General features: G+C 41.0%; 1 long non-coding RNA gene across 1 annotated transcript; it reads left to right on the top strand.

The window, feature by feature from the left end:
* Window positions 1-255: 255 nt before the first annotated feature.
* LOC134174529 (uncharacterized) lies at window positions 256-7,918 on the top strand. The gene is made up of 3 exons (XR_009968678.1): window positions 256-348; window positions 2,842-2,919; window positions 4,988-7,918. It is a non-coding gene; the product is annotated as an uncharacterized LOC134174529 (long non-coding RNA).
* The last annotated feature ends 865 nt before the right edge of the window (window positions 7,919-8,783 follow it).

The following is an 8,783-nucleotide window of genomic DNA, read 5'->3' on the forward strand; positions in this document are numbered from 1 at the left end:
AATCCACCAGTTTCAAAAGCAGCAGCAATGCACACCATGTCATACAGCTTGTGAGCATATAAGGCATTAACTGACTCCAGGCATAGTAGGAGTTGGATGGCACTTAATGGCTTTGAGTCCTGGTTAAGATCTGGTGAGGTAAAAGTGCTGCTTTTAGCAAGAATCTGACTTGAATGGTCTCATTAATAACCCCAAGTTATTGGCTGTGTACCAAAGCCCTGCTCTATAGTGTGCACCTCTGTTTTGTACAAGGTTACAGCGTGATGACTACATTATGGGAAACTGAGCAGCCCACGGGTGGGAGAAGACTGCACCACTTCTCCTTCCTCACCCCTCCCAATACCTTCTGTGAGTAAGCTGTGACTCCTTAACCATCTCCCTTGTTAAGCTGCAGAGGAATGCAGTGGGGTGGTCTCCCCCACTAGCCTGCTGTGCCTGATGGGTGTGAGATGGGGTCTGTGCCCCAGTGCATGCCCCAATGCATGCCCCAATGCAGCCAGGTCACCATAGCAATGAAGGGCTGCTGGGTAAAATGTGTCACTGCAGGCTTTGCCATGGAGAGGCAGAGCATCTTGGAAGAGCCCACCCAGGAGAAGAAAATAAGGCTGAAAACTGAACTTAGTTCAGTTACTTATCATAGGATATAAGACTTGTGGCTGGTATACAGAGAGAGTCCTTGATCTTTCAGTAATGTCTCTTAAAAGAGGAATTCAAGTTGCACATACAGGTCTGTAAGTTATCCATTATTACCTAGCAGTGTCTTTTCTTCCAGCTGTATAATATGGCTATAAAGATTTATTTGAGTTCTGAAGCCCAGAATCCTTTGGAAACCAAATAAGCCTCTGTTTCAGTTGTGGTTGGAAAAAAAATTCTCTCTCCTCTTTATTTCTCCCTCTGAGTTTCATGCTTCTCTACTTTCAGGTTGTATTCAGTGCAGTACCATATGCAAACACTGCTTCTTCCTCCTATTTCTGGAAGAAATGGCAGGAAGAAATAAAAAGCAATGAGACTTCCATCATGGTCTGGAGATCTGGTCAGTACAAGAGTTTAAGGAAATTCTGAAATCATTGCTGGGGTCAGGAGGCGTCCAAACACACTCAAACACTTGTCTGTCTATGATGAATTTTGCACTTCATACTTCTGCCAATGGAAAGCTAGGTAGTGTGTTTCACCGCCTTGCACAAGAGCTCATTTATAGCTGTGATTATCGGGGAAATGCGCTGAAACTGTTGCCTAGATCCTCAACAGGGTTTTGGGGTCACAAAGCTTGTGCCTTTAGCCAGGTTCAAAAACCTACTTTAGGTATACAGACTCTCCCTGCCCTGTATGGAGAAGGTCAAGTAACGCAGAAAAATATGCAGAAAGGGAGACAGGCTAGGAATTTGGAGGTACAGAAGTCAGGTTTCATCTCAGTGTACCCAGCTTCTTTCCCTGGCTGCCCGTCCACCTTGCTCCCTCACACCCTGACCAGTGCGTGGTGAAGAAGGACATTCTGCTGACACTATGGCAGAAGATTGGGATGGAAGGGGCTGCATCCCACTAGGCAGGGAGAGCTCACTCCATGCATCTCTAAGAAGCAGCTGTGGGCAGAAGGCCACTGCGCCTGCACATCACACTGTTTTCAACAGGTATGGCAGAGCCTTCCTCTTTTAAGTTCCTTTTTTAAAGGAGTTGACCTGAGGAAAGAAACAATTACAAGAGGATTAATCCCCATCTGGGTGGAGGTTAGCAGCCGGTCAGATTTGTGCTGTATTAAATGTGCTCTAAGCAAGCAGGTCAGGATGACTCCCTCAGGGGACAGAGGTGCCATGGAAGAAAGATAAGTGCTTGTAAATCCCTTGAATTCCCAGTACAGAAGTCTCACCCACTAGACACGAGGCAGGAATGAGTGTACAGGTACACCTGTTCAGAGGTCAGGTAAATCCTTGGCACAGCAAATCACCTGGCATGGTGGAGAGGTGCCTTCAATGTTAAATTGCATCAGGGAAAAGCCCTCTTCTTCTGTTGTATGACCCCATATACCAAGCATGTCATTTATGATGTATAAAGTCATGCTGCCATTACATTTGCTTGAACTTGACAGGTCTTTTATTATTATTTCATGTATTTTGCATTCTTTTCTTTTACTTTATTTTATATTTACTTTTGTGTTATCTCATTTTTTATATCGCTGCTGTAGCAAACCTTGCAGTCAGCACATTATTCTCTGACAAGAGGATGTGAATGAACTCTGTGATTCAGCAAATCAGCAATGCTGCAAGAAGGACTTCAGGGTCAAAGCAATTGGCTGCTATAGACATAAAAGCATTACACTAAAATAGAATTGCAGCATCCACAGGAGGCACAAAAAATCAATTTCTTTTTAGAGACCACAGAAATAATGATGATGTATTTTTACAGTAGAAGGTAGAATGCAATTTTTGGTTGATGTCAGGTCTTTTAGGTACCCAGTGATGTCATTCACATCAGTGCTCTGGATGGAACAAGAACAACCAACATCACAGTTCTCATCAGTGATGGCTGGATTTGCAGTTTCATTTAAAATAGATGTCAGTCAAGAGTCTGTTTTTTTAGTGAAATGTCACTAAACCACAAGGAACACACTGACCTGAAAAACTGAATAAAAATAATCTCTCATGGGAGCTCAGGTTCTTGTGCAATCTGCATTTTTTTTGCTTTACTGTTCTTTAAAATGCAACAAAAGAAACCCAAAAGCAATTTGTCATTTTGTCTCAGAATCAGAAAACACTGAGAGAGAGGAAACTGCCCAGCATGAGATTATTATTATTATTATTTTTTTCATAGTGACGTATTTTGAACATGGAAAATATTTCCCAACAGGTTTGGCTCGACCTTGCGATGAAGGCTCAAGTTGGTTCTTCATACATCTGACCTCATATATTCACCTCCATTTATCAGGTGATAAATAGCCCCATGCAGTCCACCCCATGGTGCAGAACAGAAGTCTCACTGGCACCCTGTGGTTCAGAGCCTGCCGGAGGTGCTGGGTTTGATTTTTCTCAATGATCTCAGCTCCAAGAATGGGGATGCAGGCAACTTTTCTCAAGTGCCCGTGCCTTTCCTTCATCTCTTTGCACGACAAGAAGGCCAGGATGGGGCTTTGGGTTTTGAGTAAGATCTCCTTTGAGAGATGGCAAATCACTCTTGACAGCCTGTGAGCAGCAAAACCAGTGCAGGGGTTCTGCACACTTAACAAGCCAAGTCTGGCGAGATGCTCAGCTCAGGACATGGGCAAGATGTATCTCCTGCCATGGTTACCTGTTTGCAGGTGAAATAAAACACAGCCAATTGGTAGGGAATATAATGCTCTAATGCACATTATCACTTCCCCTCTCAGTTTATATCATCAACACCATTCACACAGCCCCTGATTATATACAGCCAGGTGCCTGCTCTTTTTTTAAACCTATTTAGTCATAAGACTACTCCCATAAAGTTTAGGATACAAAAGGAATTTGACCATGTGGAGAATAGAAAAGAACATTTGCATCCCAAGGCAGTATTTTAAAAGTGATTACTATAAACAGCTATAAAAAACAGTCCAACTAAAGGTGTAACAAAAGCTGGAAATGAAATGGAAACAATTAAAAAAACCAAAGCTTTTCCACTTTTCTCAAGTGGATTTTTTTAACTCAAAAGCAGATTTTTTTAACTCAAGAAAAAAGGTCTCATTTAGGACAAAAAATCAAATGTGAGATTTTTCTTCTACATTTCCATTTTGAGAAATTCTCAATGACTTCATAAGACGTGAATTTTCTGAATTATGAAACTTCTTAAAAATAACAGTCAAAAGCTGATGAAATTTTTTATATAAACATGTATTTATCTTTACACTATTCTAAGCTTTTTTGATAAATCTTTACAAAAAACTAACAGAGGTCCTAATTTCTTTTGAAACAAACCAATAATCCGTTCTTGTTCTTTGTCTTCTGTTCAAAGATCAACAGAAATAGAAATTTAGGCTGTGCAATGATGCAGTGAAACAATATATACATTAGTTTGTATTTTCAGTTTATGTGAGTACTTAGCCCTGATGTTGCGAATTTGCTTATGCAAGCAAAACCCGAACAGTATAGAATAGATTATTAAAGCCTTGCTCAAAAATACATGCAGATGCTCTTCCCTTTCTGATTAGTCACCATTTTAGCAGTTTTTCCTCAAGTGATGAGTGGGGGAAGTGGCCTCTGCCTCATCCTGTCCCCATCCAGAAGTGCACACTGCTTCGGCTGGCCAGCGAGGCTCCTGCTGACCAAAGCTGAGTCCTCCAAATGGGATGGAAAGTCACCTCTGGTGGGGATACAGTGACAGAAAGACAGAGGTGCACTCAGAAAGGTTTTCAGAGGTGTTTTCAGGCTGCTAGAACCTGCAGCTAGAAGCGATATGTGAAAAAAACCTCAAAGTAACTGCAGAAAGCAGAGTGCAAGGCAGTTGTTGCATTAAGACCTTCGAGGACTCTGACCACATCTCCTGCACAAGGAAGTACTGAACAAGAGATATTTTTTCTTCCAATACCTTTGTTGGTATAGATTATTATATTTCTAAATACTCCTCAGGACTTTATACATACACAAGCTCCTATTTGTGTCTAGCTACTCCTCTAGGCCACAGATACCTGCCGGCGCAGCTGTTGCTTGTAGTCTTTTCAGCTTAAAACATCTTGCAGACAGTGTGTGTCATTGAGCTGTGCAAGTGTAGTTGTATGCTTTGGGCAAGAATATTTCCTTCTATTTGTTTTGAAATCAGATATATTGAGTTTTTATAGGGAGGTCCAGAAATTCTTGTCATGAGTGATATTTCAGGCATTGTCCTCAAGGGATCAGGTATGCTTGAGGGGCTACTTTTCTTCCTTCTGCAGCTGAGTCAGTTCCATCTTAAACCTTGCATTTAAAATTTTACCTATCATAAAATAAAGACATTGACTGAATAAAAATCCCTTCTTTTTCTAATTTGATTTTGCTCCCAGCAGCCTGTGTCCGAGGACAGCAAACAACTTTCACAGACCTCTGCTCTAGATCCAGTTATCAGTGTATCAGCAAGGAGGTGTACAGAGCAAACTGCTCAGCCCTGCCTGATGGCCAGTCCCAGAACCCTTCAGAGAAAGAAGCTGCTGCTGGGGTGACCATCAATGTGTGATTAGGACAGAGGCACATATGGAAAGGAAGAATCTTGGAGCCTCTCACTTGAAGAACAGCTTGCACATCACTTGGGAGTTGTCCAGCTTGTGGCCAGGACCCTGGAGCTCATGAGTTCTTGGTGGAAAGCACAGATGAGAGACTGTGCCCTGCTGTGTTGCCTCAGCTATAATTTCCAAGTGGCCTGAAGGTACAGTTCCACGTAGCTGTAATTTGATCTCAGGGTGACAAACTAAGATCAATAAACACACGAAGGTCCCTAGCAGGAGACAAGGATGAAACCTGCCTGCCAAACACAGAGTACAAAGAGCTTGGCAAGTCTCTTAAGTTCATTATATTTAGTAACTCACTTAATATGTTGGATTTGCTGTGCATGGTGCAAACAAGGATTTTGAACTACTGAGAATACCTTTCATAACAATCACCTAGTGCTTTCAAGGGCATGGTGCTGAGGGATCAAACTAATATAGCCCAGGGTTTCCTGCCACACACCATAAAGACATAAATGGAAAAAGCCAAATAAATGTCTTAATATGCTCCCAGAAAGTTGCATGAGTATCCAGAAGAATGAATTTGTCTATTGTTTCTCCATGTATAAATCTTTCAGAACGATAATCCTTAGCAAAATAGCTAGCATATGAGTAATTTTTTCTTTTTTTTTTTTAAGTTGTCTTTAGTAGAAGCTTTTTGTACTATGAAGGATCCAAAAGAGAGTAATCTGTTGAAAAGTTTTTAGTTCTGCCACTTAAAAATAACCAAATGGGGTTTTAATTTTTTGAATATCCTTCTGCCCTGAGAAAAAAATGCTCTGCTTCTGCTTACTACACAGTTTTAAGCCCAAGATTCCCTGGCAGACCTGCCTACCCAGCACAGCTGTGATTAGATTGGTTCCAACGTTGAACTGACTCTTTGGCTCCATCTGCATCTGTAATGACTGATGGAGTTGATACTGCCTTTCCACTTACAGAGTGACAAAAGGGAAAGTGGCTTAGAGGACACTGCTGCCTCGTTTAGAAGCAACAGTTGGTTTGGAGCCTGATGTACTGTCATGGAGCTGGTCACTGGCAGCTCTGGTTTTGCTTGAGAAAAGAGAAACCACTGAGATGAGCCACGTAGGCTAGGGAAGGTCTGGTTCAAACAACCAGCTGTAGCAAACAGGAGCTCCAGCAGAAAGAGGTAAGGGACTATCTGAGGTGGCAAGATTCAAGGAAAGGGAGGATACAGAAGTTCAAGGTGTGTTCATATCTGAAACTTATGTAAAGGACTGATAAACTTACGGTCTTGCCACATTGGGACATTGTGTCTTTTCCAAAATCACTTCAGATAGAACAAAATATTTCTGTCAGGTGATTACGTAAGAATCTCGGCCTCAAATCAATGACAGAGTAAATACAGTCCTATCTGATGCTTGAGGATATTTGAGAGGGGTGGAGGGATGTTTTCCTTTCATGTGAGCTCATGGCTGTTTATTTTCTATTAATACAAGTCACTACCCAGCTGTCAGTTAAAAGCAAAAGCTCTGACATCCCATTGCATTGTTTACTTTTAATATGTCCTGCTAGATAAATAACTGCACTGGACTGAGCATGAACGCTCTGTGATACTTAACCCTTTCTGTTAGAGGTCTCCTAATTAACGTGGAACAATCAAATGCTCCTAATGACAGAGAGAGCAAGAGAGAGTCCACTTTGGGCATCCAGCGGATGAAGCAGAAAGTGCAGCAATCCAGCTGCTGCATGAATGGATATTGCATTACTTTGTACAAAATATTTGCAGGTAAAGAGATTGGATCACAGGCCTTCCTCTCATTTATGTATTTCCTATTTGCGTTTCTGATTAATGAGACACCAAAATGATTGCAGTAAGAAGTTCACTCTAATGTAGAGCACAGAAATATTGTACAGTAGATTGATACAGGCCCTTGACATGAAAGTTTATTTTGTGTCAATATGCCTCTAATAAATGTGCTTCATTTTCTGCCTCTATAGGAATTCATACTGCTTGCAGGAAAAAGTGGCTCAGGGAAGTGGCCAACACACTGTACTTTCAATATCCCTCTGAGACGTCATGAGCATGGGGCATGAGATGACATCTGTACAAAGGCTTAGGTTATCTTTGAGAATATAAAATGAACATTATCCACAATTCAGTAGATTCTTTATGTGTAATTTGCCACCTACACATACATTATTAAAGCTCTTGATGCACCCAAGCGCTCTTCTCTAAGTTGCAGCAGTAATATAAAAACCCACAAAGTTATTATTACACAATTTTTCTTGCAAAGATGATATTTTACCACTGTAATCACTTCCCTCTAGGAGACTCCAGAAGAAAATTTCATCTCCATTACTAATGATTTATAGAGTCAACTTTGTGCACTCCTCTTGAGCTTTCCTGTGACCTGCTGAAGCACAATTAATGGAAGCCATAATAAGGAAAGTTGCCTTCCCTCTTCCTACTAAAGAGGAACCTTTTCAAATAGGGGTACCTTTGGAAGTTTCATACAAAGCAAAATGCCAGTGTGTCCTTGCTGTGTTAGGGAAGGAAACAGGAAGGAGGAAAAATCAATTCAAGTAAGAGGAAAATGGAGAAGAACAAGAACATATTAAAATAAGAACAGTTACAAGGAACCTGACCATGATGGACTAGAGAGGTGGAGAGAGAAGCATTATAATGAAATAATAACGCATATGCTACTCACTAAACTCATTCTGGCTAGGGATTATTTTACACAGAGAAGCCTTTTGTCTTTGTTTTTTAAAAACTTATTGCCCCAGAGACGACACAAGATAAGATATTAATGGGAGAAAAAGCCTCAGGCTTTATTCCTGTGTTGGAAAATACATGAGCCAGATACCATTAAAGGCAATCCCCTCTGCACAGAAGCAGAGAGTGGCCTTCTCAGTGCTCAGAGGGCCAGGGTCTAAATAAGCTTGTGTTGAGGGGCTCTTTGGCCAAGGTCCTTTCTGATGAGATTAGGTCTGGAAATAACACTGTGTTCTTTAGGGACAAGGAATATAGAGCGGAATTTGATAAAAATTCCTCTGAGTGTGGTATTCTCCTTCATTTCCTCTTCCACTTTCCTTTAGTGCTTTAGTGCTCCTGGCTACTGACTGCAACAAAACCTATTTGAGGGAGAAGGTTTATGTACAATACCTGCTTGCAGTAAAGCTGGCTAGGCTAGGAAAGGAAGTGTCACATAAAGCTGTTCACTTACTTTAAAGACTTGTCTTTGTTAATTTCAACCCTATTGCACCAGAACGGTTTGTATTGCTCTAATTCTGTAACATGGGAATGCTACAAAACTCACGCGGCATATGATGAGATCTAAAACCTTTCATCTCTCATTCTCTATCATTATTACTTTTTTAGGTGATATCTAATATTATAATTACAATAAAAGGCATGCTCTTGACTGTTGTTAAACCTTTTCTGGAGTGGATTTCCTCTATGACAAGCTTAGCACTTATGGAAAAAGAATGTTTTCCTTTTTAACCTTCGGAGCACCCTTTTTTTTCTGGTGATTAGCAGAAACGACATTTAAGGAGAATTTTCTGACTCTTTTTTGCAGCATGTCCGAGGAGCTCAGAATTTAAAGCCCTGCTTTCATCCTTGGAAATGTATCTGCAT

Source organism: Pezoporus occidentalis, unplaced genomic scaffold (genome assembly GCF_034315485.1).
Source record: "Pezoporus occidentalis ecotype Australia unplaced genomic scaffold, CSIRO_AGI_Poc_V1 ctg61, whole genome shotgun sequence".
NCBI lineage: Eukaryota > Metazoa > Chordata > Aves > Psittaciformes > Psittacidae > Pezoporus > Pezoporus occidentalis.